Genomic DNA, 21985 nt, shown 5'->3' with positions numbered 1-21985 from the left:
AAGCTCAGGAGTTGGAGGCTACAGTGAGTCATGATCAGGCCACTGCACTCCAGCCTGGGCAACAGAATGAGCTCCTGTCGATGGTGATCACCTCTCAAAGGCACCATCTTCAAATACCATCCCATTGGGGATTACAGTTCCAATATATGAATTTGGCAGTGGCAAGGAACAAACATGAAGTCTATGGCACAGGGGGAAACAGGTAGAGATTGGACATGCCCAAGAAAGAAAGAGTTACACAAATGCTTATTTAGTCTTAAGTATGCATGCATCATGAGCCCACAATCCACTCTTCCATGCTTCCCTTCCTCCTCCACCACCTTCTCTCTTCACAGACATGAGGCTTCTCTTCTAATATAGTTTGAATATCTGTCTTCAAATCTCCTGTTGAAATTCGATCCCCAGTGTTGGAGGTAGGGCCTGCTGGGAGGTATTTAGGTCATGGGGGTGGATCTCTCATAAATGATTTGGTGCCGTTCTCGTGAGATTGAGTGACCTCTCACTCTTAGTTCTCATCATGAGATCTGGTTGTTAAAAAGGGTGTGGTGGCCAGACACGGTGGCCCACACCTGTAATCCCAAAACTTTGGGAGGCTGAAGCAAGTGGATCACAAGATCAGGAGTTCAAGACCAGCCTGGCCCACATGGTGAAACCCTGTCTCTACTAAAATACAAAAATTAGCCGGGCATGGTGGTGTGTGCCTGTAGTTCCAGCTACTCGGGAGGCTGAGACAGGAGAATTGCTTGAACCTGGGAGGCAGAGGTTGCAGTGGGCCGAGATCACACCACTGCACTCCAGGCTGGGTGACAGAGGGAGACTCTGCCTAAAAAAAAAAAAAAAAAAAAAAAAGAGTGTGGCGCCTCTCTCCTCTCTTGCTCCCTCTCTTGCCGTATAATCTTGCTAGCTCCTCTTCACCTTCCACCATGAGTAGAAGCTTCCTGAAGCCCTCATCAGCAGCAGATGTTGGCGCCATGTTTCTTGTGCAGCTTGCAGAGCTGTGAGCCAAAGAAACCTATTTTCTTTGTAAATTACCCAGCCTCAGTATTCTTTACAGCAAAGCAAATAGACTATGGTCTTGGAAGCTCCAGGACCAAGCCTGGGAGGGAAAGGAGGAGTCGTCCTGCTCTAGCAAATAAGGTCAGAGAAATGCTCATCAGCAGTTATTACCCTTGTCTCCAAATGCCAGTTCAGTTGGGAAATGACATGTTAAACGTATAATTGGGGAGACTCATATATGCTTTCTAAAGCCCCTTCTTTTGAAAATCTGGAGGGAAAAAAAAACTGACATAGGATAAACCAAAAACAGCTAGTGTCTCTCTTCTCTCTCCTCCCACTGTAGCCTGTTTTCACAGCTGAAGCTACTTCCCTTTAATGACATCCTCAACCCTCCAGAGGCAGGAGTGCCAAAATCTTTCCTTTTAGCTTGTTTTGCATTGTTTTGTTTTTTCTTTCTTTCTTTCTTTTCTTTTGAGACAGGGTCTCACTGTCACCCAGGCTGGAGTGCAGTGGTGTGCTCACGGTTCACTGCAGCCTTGGCCTCCCGGGCTGAAGTGATCCTCCCACATCAGCCTCCCAAGTGACTGGGACCACAGGCATGTGCCATCATGCCTGGCTAATTTTCGTGTTTTTTTGGTAAAGATGGGGTTTGGCCATGTTTCCCAGGCTGCTCTCAAACTCCTGGGCACAAGTAATCCTCTCACCTCAGCCTTCCAGAGTACTGGGATTGTATGCATGAGCCACTGCACTTGGCCTTCTCTTTCTTGTCAACCTAGAAAGCAGACATTAAATGGATGCAAAGCCCAGCAGCTGCAGAAACTTCCCCTACCTCTATCCCTGGGCTGGTTCTCTAAGTGTCCAGACAGCAACGGTTCTGTTTCCTTCTGGGTGCTACCAGGGAGTCTCATCCTGGTCCTGAGGTGGTTTCCAGGTAAGTCCTCTACTAAGAGAGTCTCCCTGCCTACAAGGCAAAACCCTCTGCTCTCTGATGGGACATGTTAGCCTTCTGTGTGGTTTGAATATGAGCAAGTGGGCCAGGCATGGTGGCTCGTGCCTGTAATCCCAACACTTTGGGAGGCCGACGGGGGTGGATCACCTGAGGTCAGGAGTTCGAGACCAGCCTGGCCAACATGGTGAAACCCTGTTTCTACTAAAAATATAAAAATTAGTTGGGCATGGTGGCAGGTGCCTGCAACCCCAGCTGCTCAGGAGGCTAAGGCAGGGAGAATTGCTTGAACCTGGGGGCGGAACTTGCCGTGAGCCAAGATAGCACTATTGCACTCCAGCCTGAGCGACAGAGCAAGACTCTCTTTCAATTAAAAAAAAAATAAAAAATAAAAAAAAAATAAAAGAATATGAGCAAGTGTGCCCACCACAGGTGGAGCTGGCTCTCTATCTATCAAACACACATTGTTAAGTGCAGTGAAAGTACTAATTGTCACATGCCTGTGGAGGTGGAAGAACTGTAACCTCTGACCCTGGATGAAGATGACTTTCACTCTGTACTTCCACTGGCACTACCCCCACCCCCACCTAGGGCTAAGCCACCAGTGAATGGTTCTTTCCCTGGCTGCCATATTTATTTCCTGATCACTTTCCACCCCTCCAGTCTTGCCTTCTTCCACCACCTTCTAGCTACAGCAGCCAGAGTGATCACTTAAAAATGAAGACCCATCCACAACTTTCCACGCATTCAAATCATCCAGGTGTTCTGAGTGTGAAGTCCCAGTGGCCCTCTGTGAAGTGGTGGGCATCTTCTTTTGCCTGTTGTGCGTACAGCTCTCTGTGAAGTCCTCAGCCAGGCTCCCCACTTTACCTGGGAAACTTTTCCACATTCTGCCTCTTCTCATTAGTTCCTTCCTCCTCACTTTCAGGTCTCAGCTCAGTGTCGCTGTCCCAGGAAAGCGTCCCGTGACACTCTGATCATGGACTGTGTAGAGCATGATGCATACTTAGGGCTAAACAAGCATTTGTGTAACTCTTTGCTTAACGTGTGTCTCCTCCACAAGACAGACACGTGTAAACTCGGAAATCATTTGCTAAATGGACAAATACACAAATAGATAGATGGATAGGTACATCACTGTCTGGGTGGTCTTCTCCCTAACTCTGCTTCTCAAGGACAAGCTTGTGCTTTGATTACAACCTTGACATCAAATGAATGGGGGCTGCAGAAACCACGGTACTGCCCAGGGGACTGTCCCAGGACCTTTCTTCCTCCCTCGCCAACACTCTTCTATTTTCCTCTTTTTACCACTCGATTCCTCATCACCAGATTCCTCTCCTTGGCATATGGGTTTCTACTCCCTCTGATTGCTTAGAAGACTCAGAAAAGATAGCTTTTAACTTCAGTGCTTTAGAAGGAATTGGACATGAACTTCCTCACTTAGCTGAGATCCTTATCTGAGCTACTGACCATGTAGGACCCAACTCCCAGCTCCCAGCCACTTGGTTGACACCCGAGGGTACCTTCTGGGCTCCAGCACCCTTCTCTGATCATGCACTGCACAGTCTCACCACCCTTCTGATTGCCTGTGGGTCTGTCTTCTGCCACACAGAAGTGAGTTGAGGCAGAGTCTGCACCTGACCTTTTCACAATGACATCTTTGGTAGGAACCCTGTGCCTGTCACATAATAGGCATTTGGTATGCATTTATTAAATAAACAAATGAATGCATGCCTCCAGGTGAAGATGGAGTAAGAAAGGAATGACTGTTTTAGCTGGGGAGACCAGGGCCAGCGCAGCCTGCTGTTCCCAAGTGCTTTCAATATCTAGAGGGCTGAGGATAATTAAATGGAAGCCATCTATTCAACTCTTCACCATGACAACTGCCCTTGATTGATGAGCTCTGAGGAATAGCCTGGAAAGATTTCAATCTATCTGAGAGGATCAGTACCAACCAGGGATTTTTCTGAGCTGATTCTTCTAAGATCTGCAGATAATGTTGTCACTATGTTTGATGAAATGACAATTGTCAATTCATCCTACTAGTACCTCGTAGTTCTATCTGGCAGCCTGCGTGCTGGCTAAATGGCATTTTAGTGTTAACCAAGAGTATCGTGATCCTGCATGTCTTTTTTCTTTCATCTGTGGTAAGGACATCTCTTTAAAAAAACAAAACAAAATAAGAAAGTGAAGGTGTTGGAGTTGCACATGATAACCTTTGTGACTGAGAATTGCATAATGGCATAATGTTATGAAAAATTAATGCATTCGAAGAATGTGGTCTTATTACATATTTGTTAGACACCATCTGATACAGTTTGGTTCTGTGTCCCCACTCAGATCTCATGTTGAACTGTAATTCCCAGCGTTGGAGGTGGGGCCTGGTGGGAGGTGATTGAATCATGTGAGTGGGTTTTCTCCTTGCTGTCCTTGTGATAGATTTTTATTTATTTTTTTATTTTTTGAGACGGAGTCTCGCTCTGTCACCCAGTCTGCAGTGCAGTGGTGCAATCTCGGCTCACTGCAAGCTCTGCCTCCTGGGTTCACACCATTCTACTGCCTCAGTTTCCCGAGTAGCTGGGACTACAGGCATCCGCCACCACGTCTGGCTAATTTTTTGTGTCTTTTAGTAGAGACGGGGTTTCACCTTGTTAGCCAGGATGGTCTCGATCTCCTGACCTCGTGATCCACCTGCCTCGGCCTCCCAAAGTGCTGGGATTACAGGTGTGAGCCACTACGCCCGGCCGTTGTGATAGATTTCTCACAAGATCTGGTTGTTTGAAAGTGTTTGACACCTCCCCCTTTGCTCTCTCTTCCTCCTGCTCCAGACACGTAGAATGTGCCAATTTCCCCTTTGCCTTCCACCATGATTGTAAGTTTCCTGAGGCCTCCCAGCCATACTTCCTGTACAGCCTGCAGAATGGTGAGCCAATTAAACCTCTTTTCTTCATAAATTACTCAGTATCTATGGCACTGCGAGAATGGACTAATATGCCATCCACAACACTATATTTTGCTAGGTTGGTCAATGCTTCGTCTCAAGATGAATAGAGCTATTTAGACCTTTTGCTGTAACCCTGAGCACAGTCTTACCCTTGCACTCCAGTGGTCTGTGACCCACAGCTTGGGAATTACTATTCTGGCTCATTTTCCTCAAGTTCGTGCATCAAACTTAAAAGTTTATCTTGGGTGCAATCAACTCAAGAAACTCCTCTGCAAGGAACTCAGGCATGGTGGATATATTAGTGAGGGTTCTCCTGAGAAACAGAACCAATAGAACACACACACACACCCCATCCCTTACTTACGACAGCTCAATGTACAATTTTTCAACTTTGCAATGATGCAAAAGCAATATGCATTTCATAGAAACGACACTTCAAATACCCATACATGCCTTCCGATTTTCACATTCAGTAGAGCGTTCAATAAATGACAAGAAACATTCAACATTTTAATATGAAATAGACTTTGTATTAGATGAGTTTGCCAGGCTGTAGGCAAATGTGAGTGTTCTGAGTACTTTTAAGGGAGGGCAGGCTAAGCTATGATTTAGTAGGTTAGGTGTATTAAATGCCTTTTTGACTTACCATAGTTTCACCTTATGATGGGTTTGTCGGGACATAACCCTATCGTACATTGAGAAGCATCTGTGTCTGTGTATGTGTGTATGTGTGTGTGTGTATATATCTATATCTATATAATTGGCTCACACAAGCTGAGAAGACCTATGATTTGCTGTCTTCAAGTTGGAGACCCAGAGAAGACAATGTCATCATTCAGTAAGAGTTCAGAGGCCTCCAAGAACCAGGGGAGTTGATGGTGTGAATGCCAGTCTGAGAACCAGAGAAGATGAGATGAGACATTCCCACTTAAGAGGTGAGGCAGAAACAGAAGTGACTGTCTTCTTCCACTGCTGCCTTTTGTTCTGTTCTGGCCCTCAATGGATTGGATAATGCCCACCCACATTGGGGAGTGGGGGTCATCTGTTTTACTCAGTCCATGAATTCAAATGCTAACCACTTCCAGAAACACCCTCAGAGACACACCCAAAATAATGTGTAATCAGATATTCTGTGGCCTAGGCAAATTGATGCACAAAAATAACAACTGCAATGGGCTTGCTGAGTCTGTCTGCCTGCCGGAGAGTCAATGCCTGGGTGCTTGTAACTGAACCTCCTGGGTCATTTTCACTTTCTCTCCTGAGCCCTAGAATACTTGGATTAGACCAGGCTTGGTGGCTCATGCCTGTAATCCCAGCACTTTGGGAGTTGGAGGTCAAAGTGGGAGGATTGTTTGAGTCTAAGGCTTTAAGACCAGCTTAGGCAACATACTGAAATCCCATCTCTATGTTAAAAATATATATATATTGATACTGGCTGGGCACGGTGGCTCACACCTGTAATCCCAGCACTTTGGGAGTTGGAGGTCAAAGTGGGAGGATTGTTTGAGTCTAAGGCTTTAAGACCAGCTTAGGCAACATACTGAAATCCCATCTCTATGTTAAAAATATATATATATTGATACTGGCTGGGCACGGTGGCTCACACCTGTAATCCCAGCACTTTGGGAGGCTGAGATGGGCAGATCACCTGAGGTCAGGAGTTCAAGACCAGCCTGACCACCATGGAGAAACCCTGTCTCTACTAAAAATACAAAGTTAACTGGGCATGGTGGTGGGCGCCTATAATCCCAGCTACTTGGGAGACTGAGGCACAAGAATCCCTTGGAACTGGGAGGCAGAGGTTGCTGTGAGCCGAGATCACACCATTGCACTCCTGCCTGGGCAACAAGAGTGAAACTCCATCTCAAAATACACACACACACACACACATACACACACACACATACACACACACACACACATACACAGATACACAAAAGTTAGCCAGGCATGTAGTCCCAACTGCTTGGGAGGCTGAGGCAGGAGAATTACTTGAGCCCAGGTTTTCAAGGCTGCATTGAGCTATGATCACACCACTGCCCTGCAGCCTGGGTGATAGAGCAAGAACCTGCTAAAAAATGCTCAGACTTCTGAGAGACCTAGGGCACCAAGAACCCCACCAGTGAAGGTGTCCATGCTCTGGATGGTGTGGGTAGATACCTCCCACTAAGCGAAGAATGAGAACCGCAGGGTGATGCAGCCACTCCACCCAGCCCTGTGGGTGATGCCTGTCTGCATCCCTAGCGACTACACAATGGCCACTTTCCTATCCCAAGGCCTCTAACATTACCGTGCATCATGACAAATGTGCCTGGACATCCCCATTCTCATCCCTAAGCATAGCCCAGGCGTGATGTTCCATTTCCCAGCTTGTAGAGCTAGGGTTTCCCAAATGGCTCAGGTCATCCTTAGAAACTAAAAATCCAGTGGCTGAATTTTAGTCCTGGGAGTAATTTCATTCTCATAGTTAAGATGCCAGAAAAGGCCGGGCGTGGTGGCTCACGCCTGTAATCCCAGCACTTTGGGAGGCTGAGGTGGGTAGATCATGAGGTCAGGAGATCGAGACCATCCTGGCTAACACGGTGAAACCTATCTCCAATAAAAATACAAAAAAAAATAGCCAGGTGTGGTGGCGGGTGCCTGTAGTCCCAGCTACCCAGGAGGCTGAGGCAGAAGAATGGCGTGAACCCGGGAGGCGGAGCTTGCAACGAGCTGAGATCGTGCCACTGCACTCCAGCCTGGGCGATAGACTCTGTCAAAAAAAAAAAAAAAAAAAAAAAAGCCAGAAAAATGTCATATTAAACTCCAAACTGCATACAAAATTAAACTCTTTTTGCCTCCAGCTGTACTTGCTTCAGGATGGAAAGATGGGAGAGGCTAGGATGGGGTGGCAATGGATGAATTATTCTCTGTCTCCACCAAGCAGTGCTATCCTCCTTTCATTCGTAGGCTGCCTTTAGCTCCTCCTGCTTGGGAAAAGGTGCCAGACACCAGGACAGAGAAGCGGCAGGACTGGTCAGGGCTCCTGTGTTACTTGCCCTCTCCTCTGCCCATAGCAGAGATGTACAGCTACGTCTTGCTCATGGATCATTTTTTAAATGCTTCTAAGCTTCTCCTTATGACCCACCAAACTCCTGCTCTCTTAACTGGGCAGGACCTCCCTTCCTCAGGCTGTTTACAACCCCTGTCTTCTCCAGCTTCTTTCTGCTGAAATTGCCTCTCTCTCTCTCTCTTAGAAGGTTGTGTGTCTTGAGGCGGGAGAATAGGGTCTGCAGGCCGGGAACCTAAGGCCGTTTCACATTGACTTACTAGAACTAAATCGAAAGGAAAGCCCCAACTTTCCACACCTAAGTAACAAAAGTACTGGAGGCTACTCCCTTTGTACCCCCCCCCCCCCCACCCCGCTTTTCTGCATGGTAGATAGAACATTGAAAGTATCTCTGATTGATTGCGGAAAGCAACCAATTTGCATAGGAGTGTAACTTTGTAACTTCACTTCAGCCTCTCATTGAGGAAAGCGACCAACAGGACTGATTGCAGGGCGGTCTTTATATACACAGAAGTGTAACTTTGTAACTTCACTTTAGCGTTTGATTGGTTGCTTTCTGCAACCAATCACATGCTTGCACAGGGTGCGTCGTTTGTAACTTCACTTCAGCCTCTGATTTGTTGCTTTAGAAACCAATCAGACTGATTAGGGGCCACCACTTCATTTACACCAAGTAACCAATGGGAAACTCTAGAGGGTATTTAAACCCCAGAAAATTCTGTAACCAGGTTCTTGAGCCCTTATGCAAGGACCCACTCCCACCCTGTGGAGTGTACTTTCGTTTTCAATAAATCTCTGCTGTTTTTGCTTCATTATTTCGTTGCTTTGTTTGTGTGTTTTGTCCAATTCTTTGTTCAAGACGCCAAGAACCTGGACACCCTCCACTGGTAACAGCCTCACAGAGCCCACACACGCTGCAGGGAAACTATTCGTCCATTCTCACACTGCTATAAAGAACTACCTGAGACAGGGTAATTTATTTAAAAAAAAGAGGTTTAATTTACTCACACTTCTGCAGACTATACAGAAGCAAGACTGGGAGACCTCAGGAAATTTACAATCATGGCAGAAGGTGAAGGGGGAGCAAGCACGGCTTTACCATGGTGAAACAGGAGAGCGAGAGAGAGAAGGGGAGAGAGCTACACACATATCTCATGAGAAGTCTATCACGAGAACAGCAAGAGGGACGTCTGCCCCATAATTCATTCACCTCCTACCAAGCCCCTCCTCTGACACATGCAGGTTACAATTCAAGATGAGATTTGGGTGGGGACACAGAGCCAAACCATATCAGAAACCTACATCTTTGCCGTGCTCTCAGAGCAGGTGCACCAGCAGCCCAGGTGGCCTCCTATTTTTATCCTCAGCCATTCGAGAAACTGCACTCCAGGAGACCCATGAGGACCTATCTTGACCTCCCTGAATCTCCTCTCCCTAAGCACCCCACCCACTCCCCATGGAACTAGGAGGCTGAAGTCTTGTCCAGGCAGATGTGCCATGATGCACGGTAACGTTAGAGGCTTTCGGATGGGGGAATGGTGAAGCCACCAACCCTGTTCTGGACTCTCCCACTTGTACTTGTGGAGCCTCCCATGAGGATGTTGGGCCAAGAGCATGAAACCCATTGTCTGCCATCTATGAAATTCGAGACCACTTCCAAGTCATCTACAAACTCACCTTACAATGGAAAGCACTAACCACTAATAGTTTTGTTTGGTTCTCTGCTTTTTGGGGCTTCGGCTGAAACTGAGGCACAAACAGCTTCACTTTAATATCATGTGACACACAAAAGTACAGACTAATTTACAAAAATACCTACAAAAACACTTACAAATGCATACTCAGTTACACAACTATAGAGCAAAACCCAAAAGTACTTTACTGTGAATCTACTAACACTGAGCATAAGCTTTTTCATGATCCAGCAGTTCCACTCTGAGGTTTATACTCAAAAGAAATATAAACATAAAAACATACAGAAGAGGCTGGGCATGGCAGTTCCTGCCTGTAATCCCAGTGCTTTGGGAAGCTGCGGCGGGAGGATCACTTGAGCCCAGGAGTTTGAGTCCAACCTGGGTATCATAGCAAGACTCCATATCTTAAATATATATTTATATATAGCCAGGCAAGTGCCTGTGGTCCCAGCTCTTTAGGAGGCTGGAGGGGGAAGGATCCCTTGAGTCTAGAAGATCAAGGCTGCAGTGAGCTGTGATGGTCCCACTGCACTCCAGCCTGACTGACAGAGCAAGACTCTGTCTGAAAAAAAAAAAAAAAAACCCAAAAAATACAAGAATGCAAGCATTGGCATGATTCATAACAGTCAACTAGAAACTACCCAAATGAATGCCAACAGTAGTAGAAAAAAGTGCATTGGGGTTTATGCATCCATGAGAATTTTATGCAGTGAAGACAATGGTTAAACTACAGTTACACACAGATGGATGGATCTGACAAGCATAATGCTAACCACCAAGAAAACTGAAAAGAGGACATCATGTAAGATTCCATTTATACAAAGCTCAAAAGCAGGCAAAACTGATAAATGACATATTAGCAACCAGGGCAGTGGCAGTGACTGAGAAAAGATATCACAGGAGGCTCTAGGATGATAAGATTCTATTTTGATCAGGGAGCATGGCGTGTTCACTTTGTAAGACTCCGTCATGCTCTATATACATGATACATGCAGTTGTCTATACGTCTGTTAGAGTTTAATTTAAAAATCACTGGCTGGGCATGGTGACTCACACCTATAACCCCAGCATTTTGGGAGGCCGAGGTGGGTGGATCAAGAGGTCATGGGCTCGAGACCAGCCTGACCAACATGGTGAAACCCCGTCTCTACTAAAAATACAAAAATTAGCCTAGCATGGTGGCTCGCACTTGTAATCCCAGCTGCTCAGGAGTCTGAGGCGGAAGAATCGCTTGAACCAGGGAGGCAGAGGCTGCAGTGAGCCAAGATCGCACCGTTGTACTTCAGCCTGAGTGACAGAGTGAGACTCCATCTCAAAAAAGAAAAAAAAAAGAAATTACTTAGAATTGTTGATAATTGAACACCATTACCCCGCAGAGTTACAACCTCACTTTCACGCCTCAGATGCATCAAAAGAAGCTTGAATTCTGAGATAAGAGGCTGGATCGCATCACCCTTAGAGAGAACAGACACAATGGTCCCTGTGCCTTCGGTACAAGTTGCCAGAATTCACGGAGTTTCCTGTGCTGCCTGCGTTCCAGCATCAGACTGGGCCTAGCTCTCTGGCACGTTATATTGGAGAGATGGGATAGGAGTTAAAAATACGAAACTCAGACTGACAGCAACTTTCTGGCAGTGAGGAACCTTCTCCCTTAGAAAAATGGGGGAATCCTAATAGGTAAAATGGAGCCGAGCTTTCAACCAGCCCAGAAGGAGGATCTGATCAGGCCTCTGGATTCCAGCAGATCTGAGTTTTATTTCTGCTCCCCTACTTCCTGGTGCTGTGATCTGGAGCCAATTCTCTTCCACTGAGTCTCTGAACTCTCAGGCAATAATATGTTCCCCTCAACCTACTCTCTTTTCTTTTTTTTCTATACCAATTATTAATCTCCAACCTAATTTATGACTTACTTAGCTACTATATTTATGGCTTACCATCTGTCTTCCTAAAGAATGTACACTTCAAAACTGCAGATTTTATTTATTTATTTATTTATTTTGAGACAGAGTCTCGTTCTGTCACCCAGGCTGGAGTGCAGTGGTGCGATCTCGGCTCACTACCACCTCCACCTCCTGGGTTCAAGCAATTCTCTTGCTTCAGCCTCCTAAGTAGTTGGGACTACAGTCATGAGCCACCATCCCCGGCTAAATTTTGTGTTTTTAGTAGAGACGCTGTTTCACCGTGCTGGCCAGACTGGTCTCAAAATCCTGATCTCAGGTGATCCGCTTGCCTCGGCCTCCCAAAGTGCTGGGATTACAGACATGAGCCACCACGCCTGACTCAAAAATGCAGAAAAATTTTATCAGTATTGTTCACTGTTGTATCTCCAACACCCAGAACAGCATGTGGGACATAGAAGGCACTCAAATACTTATTGAATAAATAAACAAAAATGATAATTGTAAAACAAACAAACAATTACTTAGGAAAATGAGTCTACTATGAGAAGTGCACGTAGTTATGTGCTGCGAGATTTGAGAAATGAATAACCAGAGCCACGTGGAAAGCAAGGGGTATCAGCCAAGCCAGGGCCTTTGACAAGGAAGTGCTGTGTTCCTGGGGGCCTGTGTCCTGATTCCTGCAGAACCTGACTGATTTCTGACACTTTTATTTCTCCGGCTCCATTTTTTCCCATCACTGTGTCTTTCCACAGTGTCCACCTTGTTAAATGCAGTTGTCTTGGTTTCTCTGCAAAGTGGTAACCAAAAGAGAGCATGGGCTGGGTGTGATGGCTCACACCTGTACTCCCAGCACTTTGAGAGACCAAGGAGGACAGATCACGAGGTCAAGAGATCGAGACCTTTCTGGCCAACATGGTGAAACTCCGTCTCTACTAAAAATACAAAAGTTAACTGAGTGTGGTGGTGCACGTCTGAAGTCCCAGCTACTCGGGAGGCTGAGGCAGGAGAATCGGGTGAATCCAGGAGGCAGAGGTTGCAGTGAGCCAAGATCGCACCACTGCACTCTAGCATGGCAACATAGCTAGACTGTGTCTCAAAAAAAAAAAAAAAAGAGAGAGAGAGAGAGAGAGAGAAAGCATGGGAATTTTTTTCAAAGCCTTTATAATTTTTTTGAGCAGTTTTAAGTTCATAGTAAAACTGAACTGAGGGCACAGAGATTTCCTGTATGTCCCCCTGGAACCCCCCACACACAGCCTCCCCCTGTGTCCACCTCCTGCACCAGAGCGGTACCTCAGTTACAGCCAATGAGTGTGTACGGACACATCATTGTCACTTGAAGTACACAGTTCACAGGAGGGTTCACTCTTGCTGTTGCTCATTCTACGGGCTTGGACAAATGTGTAATGACATGTATCCACCATTACAGTCTCACACAGTATTTTCACTGCCCTAAACATCCTCTGCATTCTACCTATTCATCCTTCTCTCCCTGCCACCCCAGCTCCTGGCAGCCACTGATCTTTTCACTGTCTCCATAGTTTTGTCTTTTCCAGAATGCCATTTCGTTGGAATACGGTGTGTACCTCTTCAGATTGTCTTCTTTCACTTAGCAGTATGCATTTAAGTTTCCTCCATGTCTTTTCATAGCTTGAGAGCTCATTTCATGTGAGCATTGAATAACATTCCATTATCTGGAGATAAGACCATCTCTTTATTCATTTACTCACTGAAGGACATCTTGGATACTTCCATGTTTTGCAATTATAATAAAGCTGCTATAAAAATCCATATGCAGGATTGTTTTTTAATGTAGGGAGAATGAGATTATTCATTTGTTTGTTTGTTTATTTATTTTGAAACAGTCTCACTCCCATTGCCCATGCTGGAGTATGATGGTGCCATCAAGACTCACTGCAGCCTCAACTTCCCAGGCTCAGGTGATCCTCCCACCTCAGCCTCCTGAGCAGCTGGGACCACAGGTGCATGCCAGCATGCCCAGCTAATTTTTTGTATCTTTTAGTAGAGACGGGGTTTTGTCGCATTGCCCAAGCTGGTCTCGAACTCCTGAGCTCAAGCGATCCACCCACCCTGGGCTCCGGAACTGCTGGGATTACAGGTGTGAGCCACCGTGCCCAGCCAGAGAATAAGATTTTAAAACAATATATCCCACTTTGAGATCCTGTTTCTCCACCTGCTGGCTTGACTCCTCAAGCAAGCTACAGAATTTCTTTAAGCCTCAGTCTCTTTGTCTGTGCAATGGAGATACCAAATACTTCATAGTAGATTAAAAGAGTGAATGAGTCTGGAAGCATAACTCTTTCTAGTAGCTTAACGAGTATAACGACTTTCACAATATCAAGGTGATATATGTATTTTAGTTTGTTACTCCTAGTCTTTGTGTTTAGATAAGGAGTTGAGGACCAGCGCCCAATCATCTAGTAGGAGGAAAGAGACTTCTGGTCACCAATCTGTATTTCCTGTGCTTGCAGGGCAGAGGGGGTTTGCATGTCACCAACAACTGGTGTTGCTTATCTCTGCATGCCATGTTGGGCTCCTCCAGACTCTCAGTCCTTCCTCTTCTCTACTCTCCAACAGACGTGGAACAAAATGGGAAAATGAATTGCTATTGTTTGCTTCTCCCGACAGAAAGGAATGCACGGCTGCTATCTCTCCTGCAGTCTTTGTACTTACTTCAACTTGTGATTAATAGAGTTCTCTCTAGGCACAGTCAAGCCCACAGAACAGTAGATAAATAACAGGCAGAGTTTAAGAAGATGCATGTTCTTTGAGTTAATAATTGTAACAGCTGGAGAAATGCGGTGGTTCTCATGGTAACAGGAACCCGCAACTCGGTCTCTAATTTGAAAGCATCAGACTAATATGTACAGAGAGCCATCCTACAGTGACTTCCTTCTTTCCCTAATTGGATCATTTTTAATGAAGCGACAATATGATGCAATTTGGATACACAATGCGGAAGAGACTAATTTGTTCTAAATATGTCAGTGAAATGCATACTTGCAAACATTTTCTAAGATGATGTGGTGGGTTTATGTCATTTGCTTTAGAGCTTAAGTATGAACCTGTGTTCTTTGCAAAATTTCCTAAAGGTAAGTCTGCTGTTTGCTCTTCATTTCTCAGACATTTCAAGTGACCATGATCCTGTTTTACAATAAGAATTCTGGCCAGGTACAGTGGCTCATGCCTGTAATCCCAGCACTTTGGGAGGCCAAGGCGGGCAGATCACCTGAGATCAGGAGTTCAAGACCAGCCTCAACATGGAGAAATCCCGTCTCTACTAAAAATACAAAATTAGCCGGTGTGGTGGTGCATGCCTGTAATCCCAGCTACTCAGGAGGCTGAGGCAGGAGAATTGCTTGAACCTGGGAGGCAGAGGTTGCGGTGAGCCCAGATCGCGCCATTGCACTCCAGCCTGGGCAACAAGAGCGAAACTCTGCCTCAAAAAAAAAAAAAAAAGAATTCTGGCCAGGTACAGTGGCTCATTCCTATAATCCCAGCACTTTGGGAGGCCAAGGTGGGAGGATCACTTGAGGCCAGGAGTTTGAGACCAACTTGGGACATACAGTGAGACCCTGTCTCTACAAAATTTTTTTTAATTAACCAAGTGTGGTGGTGCATGCCGCTACTCCCAGCTACTTTGAAGGCTAAGGAAGAAAGATCACCTGAGCCCAGGAGTTCAAGGCTTACAGTGAGCTATGATTGCACCACTGCACTCCATCCTGGGCAACAGAGCAAGACTCAGTCTCTAAAAAGTAAAAAAAAAAAAAAAAAAAGAAAAAAATTAAAACAGAGTACAATAACAGTTCATGAAGTTTTTTTTGCTGCAGTTGAATTAATGTCCGGGGTGGGATTTGTCTTCCAACATATTCAGTGAGGAAAGGAGGACTGAAAATATCTTCCTTACTCTAGAAATAGGCGTGCTGAAATATGAATGAGTCTTGCTGATTTCCTTGATGTAAACCATGCCAAATAAACAGAACCTTAAAAGTTGGAAATGTACAGAGAGCCACCCTTTGGGGATAGCCAACTGAGCCGCTCATCTCTGACTCTTGGGAGCTGCCTTCTGCTTAATAGGCTTCCTGACTAAGAGTGTACAGAGATTTTTTCCTAACTGGGTGGCTTCCTGCCTTAGCACTTCTCAGTTCCCTCCAAACAGTCACAGCAAGCCACCTACTTGTCTCCCTGAAGTGATCAAACTTGTCCTTTGATCATGATGAAAACATCTTCCACCATTGTCTCCTGAATCAGTCCTTATCTTAGCTATTTGGAAGATTGACAGTGCCTTTGCGGAGTCTGTTACTTGGCTCACAGCTGTGGATGCTGCCTTCAATTGTGTGTCCATACACATTGCACATCCATGTTGCCTTCATCCCACTAATCACAATATCCTGCTGTGGTTGTCGGGTCTGCAGTGGACAGTCATAGCTAGGTTCTAGACATGAGTTGCATATGATTTAAAAAAAAAAAGGTTGCTAAAAAGGAAGGTTGCAAGTCAAGCCAGGGAAGCATTGTAATTTTTTTTTTTTTTAAGAGACAGGATCTTGCTCTCCTACCCAGACTGGAGTGCAGTGGCACAATCATGGCTCACTGCAGCTTCCAATTTCTGGGCTCAAGCAATCCTCCTGCAACAGCCTTCAGAGTAGCTGGGACTACAGGTAAGTGCCAACGCGCCCAGCTAATTATTTCGTTTATTTTTTGTATAGATGGAGTCTTTCTATGTTGCCCAGGCTGGTCTCAAACTCCTGGTCTCAAGCAATCCTTCATCCTCAGTCTCTCAAAGCGCTGGGATTGCAGGCAAAAGCCTCTGTACCAGCCTTAGCAACTCTTTTTTATGTTGAAATTCTTGTTTTGCTTGTGAATGTCTTGAATATTACCACTGATCACACCATGCACGGAAAATGGGGGCTGGGAAGACCTCCTTGAATACACACACAAACACAAACTCTCTGTTAATAACTCACAGTGCAGCTGAACCAAATCTGAAACATGTGAGCAAGGCTTTCCCAAAGGTGTTAAATTGCAAGCAAGAGGCGTAGAATCACAGGAAGCTAAAAGCCTAGTTTATGAGGCAATTTATTCCCCGAGCCTCTCAGATCCTACTTCATTCTTGGAAAATCCCAGGAGAGAAGGGATAACACCCAGAAGGCTCCAACTCACTCTCCTACCTTCTTCTTTCCTCTTCTCTTTGGCTCTCACTACCCTGTCTGAAAGTGAAACCAACAGTGCGTCAATCAATCACTGGGCAGAGAGAAACATATCTTCACAGTCAAAGCCAAAATTGAACCACCCATCTCATTTGCTATCTAGCTCAGTGTCTTTCTGGGAGCACACATAACTTTCAAACACAACCATGAAAAATCATTTTTCAAAAGGTAAAAATCCAACTTAATAACAATAAAATCCCAACCCATCCTAAAGCTAAATCAACATGGTCTTCTGCTATATTCTGCTATATTATTTTATCCATAATAATTTATTATTCTTTAGACAACATGGTGGTATGAATATCCAAGAGTTAACTGGGCTTAAATAGCTAGATGAGAAATGGTTTACTTCCTGGCGTAGTCTTATACTGTATATACTTATGTCAGGCTACCATTCATATTTTTTGGAATGGCAAAACAATAATCTCAGCTATGACCATTGGGAATGCTAATACCCAAATTTCTACTTCTAGTTGATCTTTTAAAATTAATAGCGTGGTGAATTGTCACAGACCCCACAAGCACCCTACAGCCAGGGACAAAGACCTGAAGCTCCGGTTGGGTTCAGTGTTTCATGCTTGTAATCTCAGCGCTTTGGGAGGCTGAGGCAGGAGGATCACCTGAGGCCAGGAGTTCAAGACCAGCCTGGGCAACATACAAGACCTCGTATCTATGAAAATTTTTTTAATTAGCTGGGCATGGTGCACCTGTAGTCCCAGTTACTCAGGAGGCTGAGGCAGGAGGATCACTTGAGCCCAGGCGTCCGAGGCTGCAGTGAGCTATAATTGCACCACTGCACTTCAGCCTGGGCGACAGAGCAAGACCCTGTCTCTACAAAAAAAAATTTTTTTTAATTAAAGAAGACCAGAAGCTGTCCTCCGTGCAGAGGTGTTTTTCTCTCCAGGCTTTGTTCTCTATTTTCTGAGCTAAAACGGCTGGCTCCATGAGATCCTCCAGAATATTTGGCACATCTGGCTGTTGGCCCGTGTCAGATTCTTGCTCTTTGATGGTTCTGTCAAATCTTTTTGTAGATGTAATTGGTTATAGTTTCCATGTCTTTAGAGCTGCTAAGCTAGCAGTTTAATTTATCCTAATTCAGAACCTAATTGTCTTGCACTGCTGGCTAATTAAATGTTCAAGGAAGTGATAAATTAGGCAGGTTGATCATTACAGCACAAGTAATTAGCCAGTTGATCTGAAGCCAGCCAGGTTTTTAGGACAGGGCTTGGAAGGGGGTGACGTGCACAGTGATAAGACCCTTGTATCATATTGATTTGGGATAAAGAGGGTCAACTGTAAAGTCTTGGGCCTGCCACCCCAAGCACAGGTGGGAGCCTTGTCTTTCAAGGCTAAGAATTTGCTCAGGTCTTGGATAGGCCTCAGTTCACATTAAGGTACTACATTAGCTGCCCAGGGTCCCCTCTGGACATATCAGCATCCGTTGAGGTGTGGCCTAAAGCAGGCCAGGAACCTCTCCGCTGGCAGGAGTAGGGGTTGGTACAGCTGAAGTAGGTGGAAATGGGTCTAAAAATTAGAAGCAGTTTCCTGGACAAGGAATGGGTCTTACACTTGAAGGAAAACCCGACAGGTCCAGCTCAGGGACTTCAGGATCTCAGTAAGTGTAAAAATATGAAAAATAGCATGACTTAGGTTGAAATGGGGGAAGTGAACACCAGTGTGAAACAGGCTGATGTATCCCGGGATAGACCGAGTTGAGGCCAGGTGAAACAAATTTGAAGTGGCAGAGATGACCACTTCAAATCCCTCCCAATGGGATCATCCCACTGGGACACGTCATAACAAAGTATTTATTGCCACAGGCCACTTGTTAAAGGGGGGACCTGATGCCATCTGTAGTGGACGCTTTGCAGGATGGGCTATCTTGGCATTAAAGTAAAGCTTTTGTAGGGGCCTGATGAATAAGCAGAGAATGTTCTAGTTTCTCCCTAAAATCAGCCCGGGAGTTTTCTCCAAGACTAGGGCAAAAATGAAGAAAATTTCTATCACACACACTCATTCACTCACACACACATATACGGACACACATGCATGCCTGCACTCACACACACAGGCACGCAGCCCAGTAGGTTGGAGAACCTAATGCCCATCCTGGCTTTTCTGCCTTTCACAGCGCCCCCTGCTGTAAGCTGAAGATCCTCCACCTTCTGAAATACCATCTGCCCCATGTTTGGATGCCACAGATTCTCCTGTAGTTAGGAGCAGCACAGGCTGTCCAGTAGAAATCAAGGGTGAGCCACATATGTAATTTAACCTTTTCTTTTCTTTTCTTTTCTTTTCCTTTCCTTTCCTTTCTTTTCCTTTCTTTTTTTGAGGTGGAGTCTCACTCCGTCGCCAGGCTGGAGTCTCAGCTCACTGCAACCTCTGCCTCCTGGGTACAAGCCATTCTCCTGCCTCAGCCTCCTGAGAAACTGGGACTATAGGTGCCCACCATCACACCAGGCTAATTTTTGTATTTTTAGTACAAAAATTGGCCTGGATGGTCTCAATCTCTTGACCTCATGATCCACCTTCCTTGGCCTCCCAAAGTACTAGGATTACAGGCGTGAGTCACTGCATCCAGCCATAGTTTAACATTTTCTAGTATCCACATCAATAAAAAGTAAAATAAAACAAAAGAAGGTAAAAATATTTTTTAAAGTCTATGTTTTACTTAACCCAATATATCTAATGTATCTCTATTTCAGCTATATTTCAGCATGTAACCAATATAAAAATTATTAATAGATATTTACTATACCCATTTCATCTTAAGTATTTGAAATCCAGCGTGTTTTGTGTTGACTTCACATCTCAATTTCGACCAGCCCCATTGCTAGTATGCAATAGCTACATGGGACTTGTGGTCTCCATATTGGACAGCCTGGGTCTAGAAGAACGGAAGAGAGCTGACTTCACTGGACAAGTGGTGGGCAGAATAATGCCCCCCGACAAAAAAAAAAAAGAGATGTTCTTGCCCTAACCTAATCCCTGGAGCCGCTGAATGTGTTACATTATATGGCAAAGGGGAATTAAGCTAGCAGATGGAATTAAGCTTGCTAATCTGCTGATCTTGAGACAGGGACGGTATTCTGAATGGTCCAATTGGACCTGTTACCGGCAGTGAATCCATACGGGTCTGCAGCAACTTCAATAACTACCTCCTGAGAAGAAAGAGTTTGTTCAAGGGGCATAAGGCAGAGTGAGAGATGGAAGTTTTAGATGCAAGTTTTAGAGCAGGAGGGAAAGTTTATTTAAAAACTTTAGAGCAGGAATGAAAGAAAGTAAAGTACACTTGGAAGAGGACCAAGAAGGTGACTTGAGGGACCAAGTGCACTGTTTGACCTTGGACGTGAGGTTTTACACAATGGCCTGCTCCCAGGGTCTTGCATTACTTCCCCTCTGATTCTTCCCTTGGGGTGGGCTGTCTGCATGTTCAGTGGCCTGCTAGCACTTTGGAGGGGATGCATGTGCAGTGTGTTTACTGGAGTTGTGTGCATGCTTACCTTGAGGCTCTTCTCTTACCAGTTGAATGTTCCCATATACCAGTTAACTCTGCCATTTTGCCCCTTAGTGTGCATGCTTGAGCCTGTTCACCCAACTAGTATTGTCCCAAACTCTCTTCCCATCTCTACCTCTGACCATCCTTCTAGAATGCCACTCGACTCTGTCAGTGCCTTTTCACGTCCTTCATGCCACAACCTAAAAGTCATGTCTCAGAGCACATCTACTGCAAATCATCTTTTCACATATAAAAATATGAAGACTATTTCACCTGCCAGGTTGTCTTTTTGGAAGAGTCTTATTTCTTAAGTGAAAGAAATGTTTTAATAATCCCAGTACCATGCTGTTTTGGTGACTATGGCCTTATAGTATAGTTCGAAATCAGGTAATGTGATGCCTCCAGATTTGTTCTTTTTGCTTAGTCTTGCTTTGGCTGTGCAAGCTCTTTTTCGATTCCATATGAATTTTAGGATTTTTTTTTCTAGTTCTGTGAAGAATGATGGTGGTATTTTGATGGGAATTGTGTTGAATTTCTAGATTGCTTTTGGCAGTATGGTCATTTTCACAATATCGATTCTACCCATCCATGAGCATGGGATGTATTTCCATTTGTTTGTGTCATCTTTGATTTCTTTCAGCAGTGTTTTGTAGTTTTCCTTGTAGAAATCTTTCACCTTCTTGGTTAGATATGTTAACAATCCCACTTTGGGTAAAAGTTGTGACACCCCCAAAAGTGCAGGGATGCAAACTGGCCATGAAACTTCAGGAAAAGAAGAATTTCACTGTTTCACATGAAAGTAAGAGAGATTTCTCTTCATTCTTCCTGCAAAGATCCAGGAAGCTGTTAAGAGTCCATAGAATACAGGATGATACCTTTCCTTCCCAGCACAAATATTCAGCAAACCTACTTGTGATATTGTGAAACATATACTTTGTCTTTGTCTTTCATTTCTTAGTATACAGCTCCTAAAATCCATGGGATCCCCAAAGTGCTATCTGCTAATGTTGAGTGATAGCTTCAGGGCGGGGCCAGCCACTGGAAAGAGAAAGGTATAATTAGAGAATTGTGGGAGGGACTAAAGGTTAAGTGGATCACCAATGTCTAATGGTTTGGTCAATCATACCTACATAATGAAGTCTCCATTAAAACCCAAGAGGACAGGATTTGGAGAGCTTCCAGATAGCTGGACACATGGAGGTTCCTGAAGGGTGGTGCCCCAGACAGGGCATGGAAGCTCCACACCCCTTCCTCCACACCTTGCCCTATGCATCTCTTCACCTGTCCCCTTTGCAATATCCTTCATAATAAACTAGTAAACATAAGTATTTCCTGAGTTCTGTGAACTGCTCTAGCGAATTAATTGAACTCAAAGAGGGGATCATGGGAACCCCAGCTTAAAGCTGGTTGGTCAGAAACTCTGGAGGCCTGGACTTGTGTCTTATGTCGGAAGGTGAGTGGCAGACTTGGGGAATGAGCCCTCAGCCTGTGGGCTTTGATTCTCTCTGCAGTTAGATAGTAACAGAATTGAATTGGAGGACACCTAGCTGGTGTCCACTGCTTGGTGTGTGGGAAAAAAACCCCATTTGGTTACAGAAGTCTTCTTCTCTGTTGATGATTGGTGATGTGAGAGCACAGGAAAAACATGGTTTGAGAGTTTTTCCAAAACACTACTAAAACCACAGAAGATTTGGTGGGAGTGGGTTTGTGAATTAAAAAAAAAAAAAAAAA

Source organism: Colobus angolensis, unplaced genomic scaffold, assembly GCF_000951035.1.
Source record: "Colobus angolensis palliatus isolate OR3802 unplaced genomic scaffold, Cang.pa_1.0 Scaffold122, whole genome shotgun sequence".
Classification (NCBI taxonomy): domain Eukaryota; kingdom Metazoa; phylum Chordata; class Mammalia; order Primates; family Cercopithecidae; genus Colobus; species Colobus angolensis.
The sequence above is the reverse complement of the archived record's forward strand: the minus strand, read 5'-3'. Positions refer to the sequence as shown.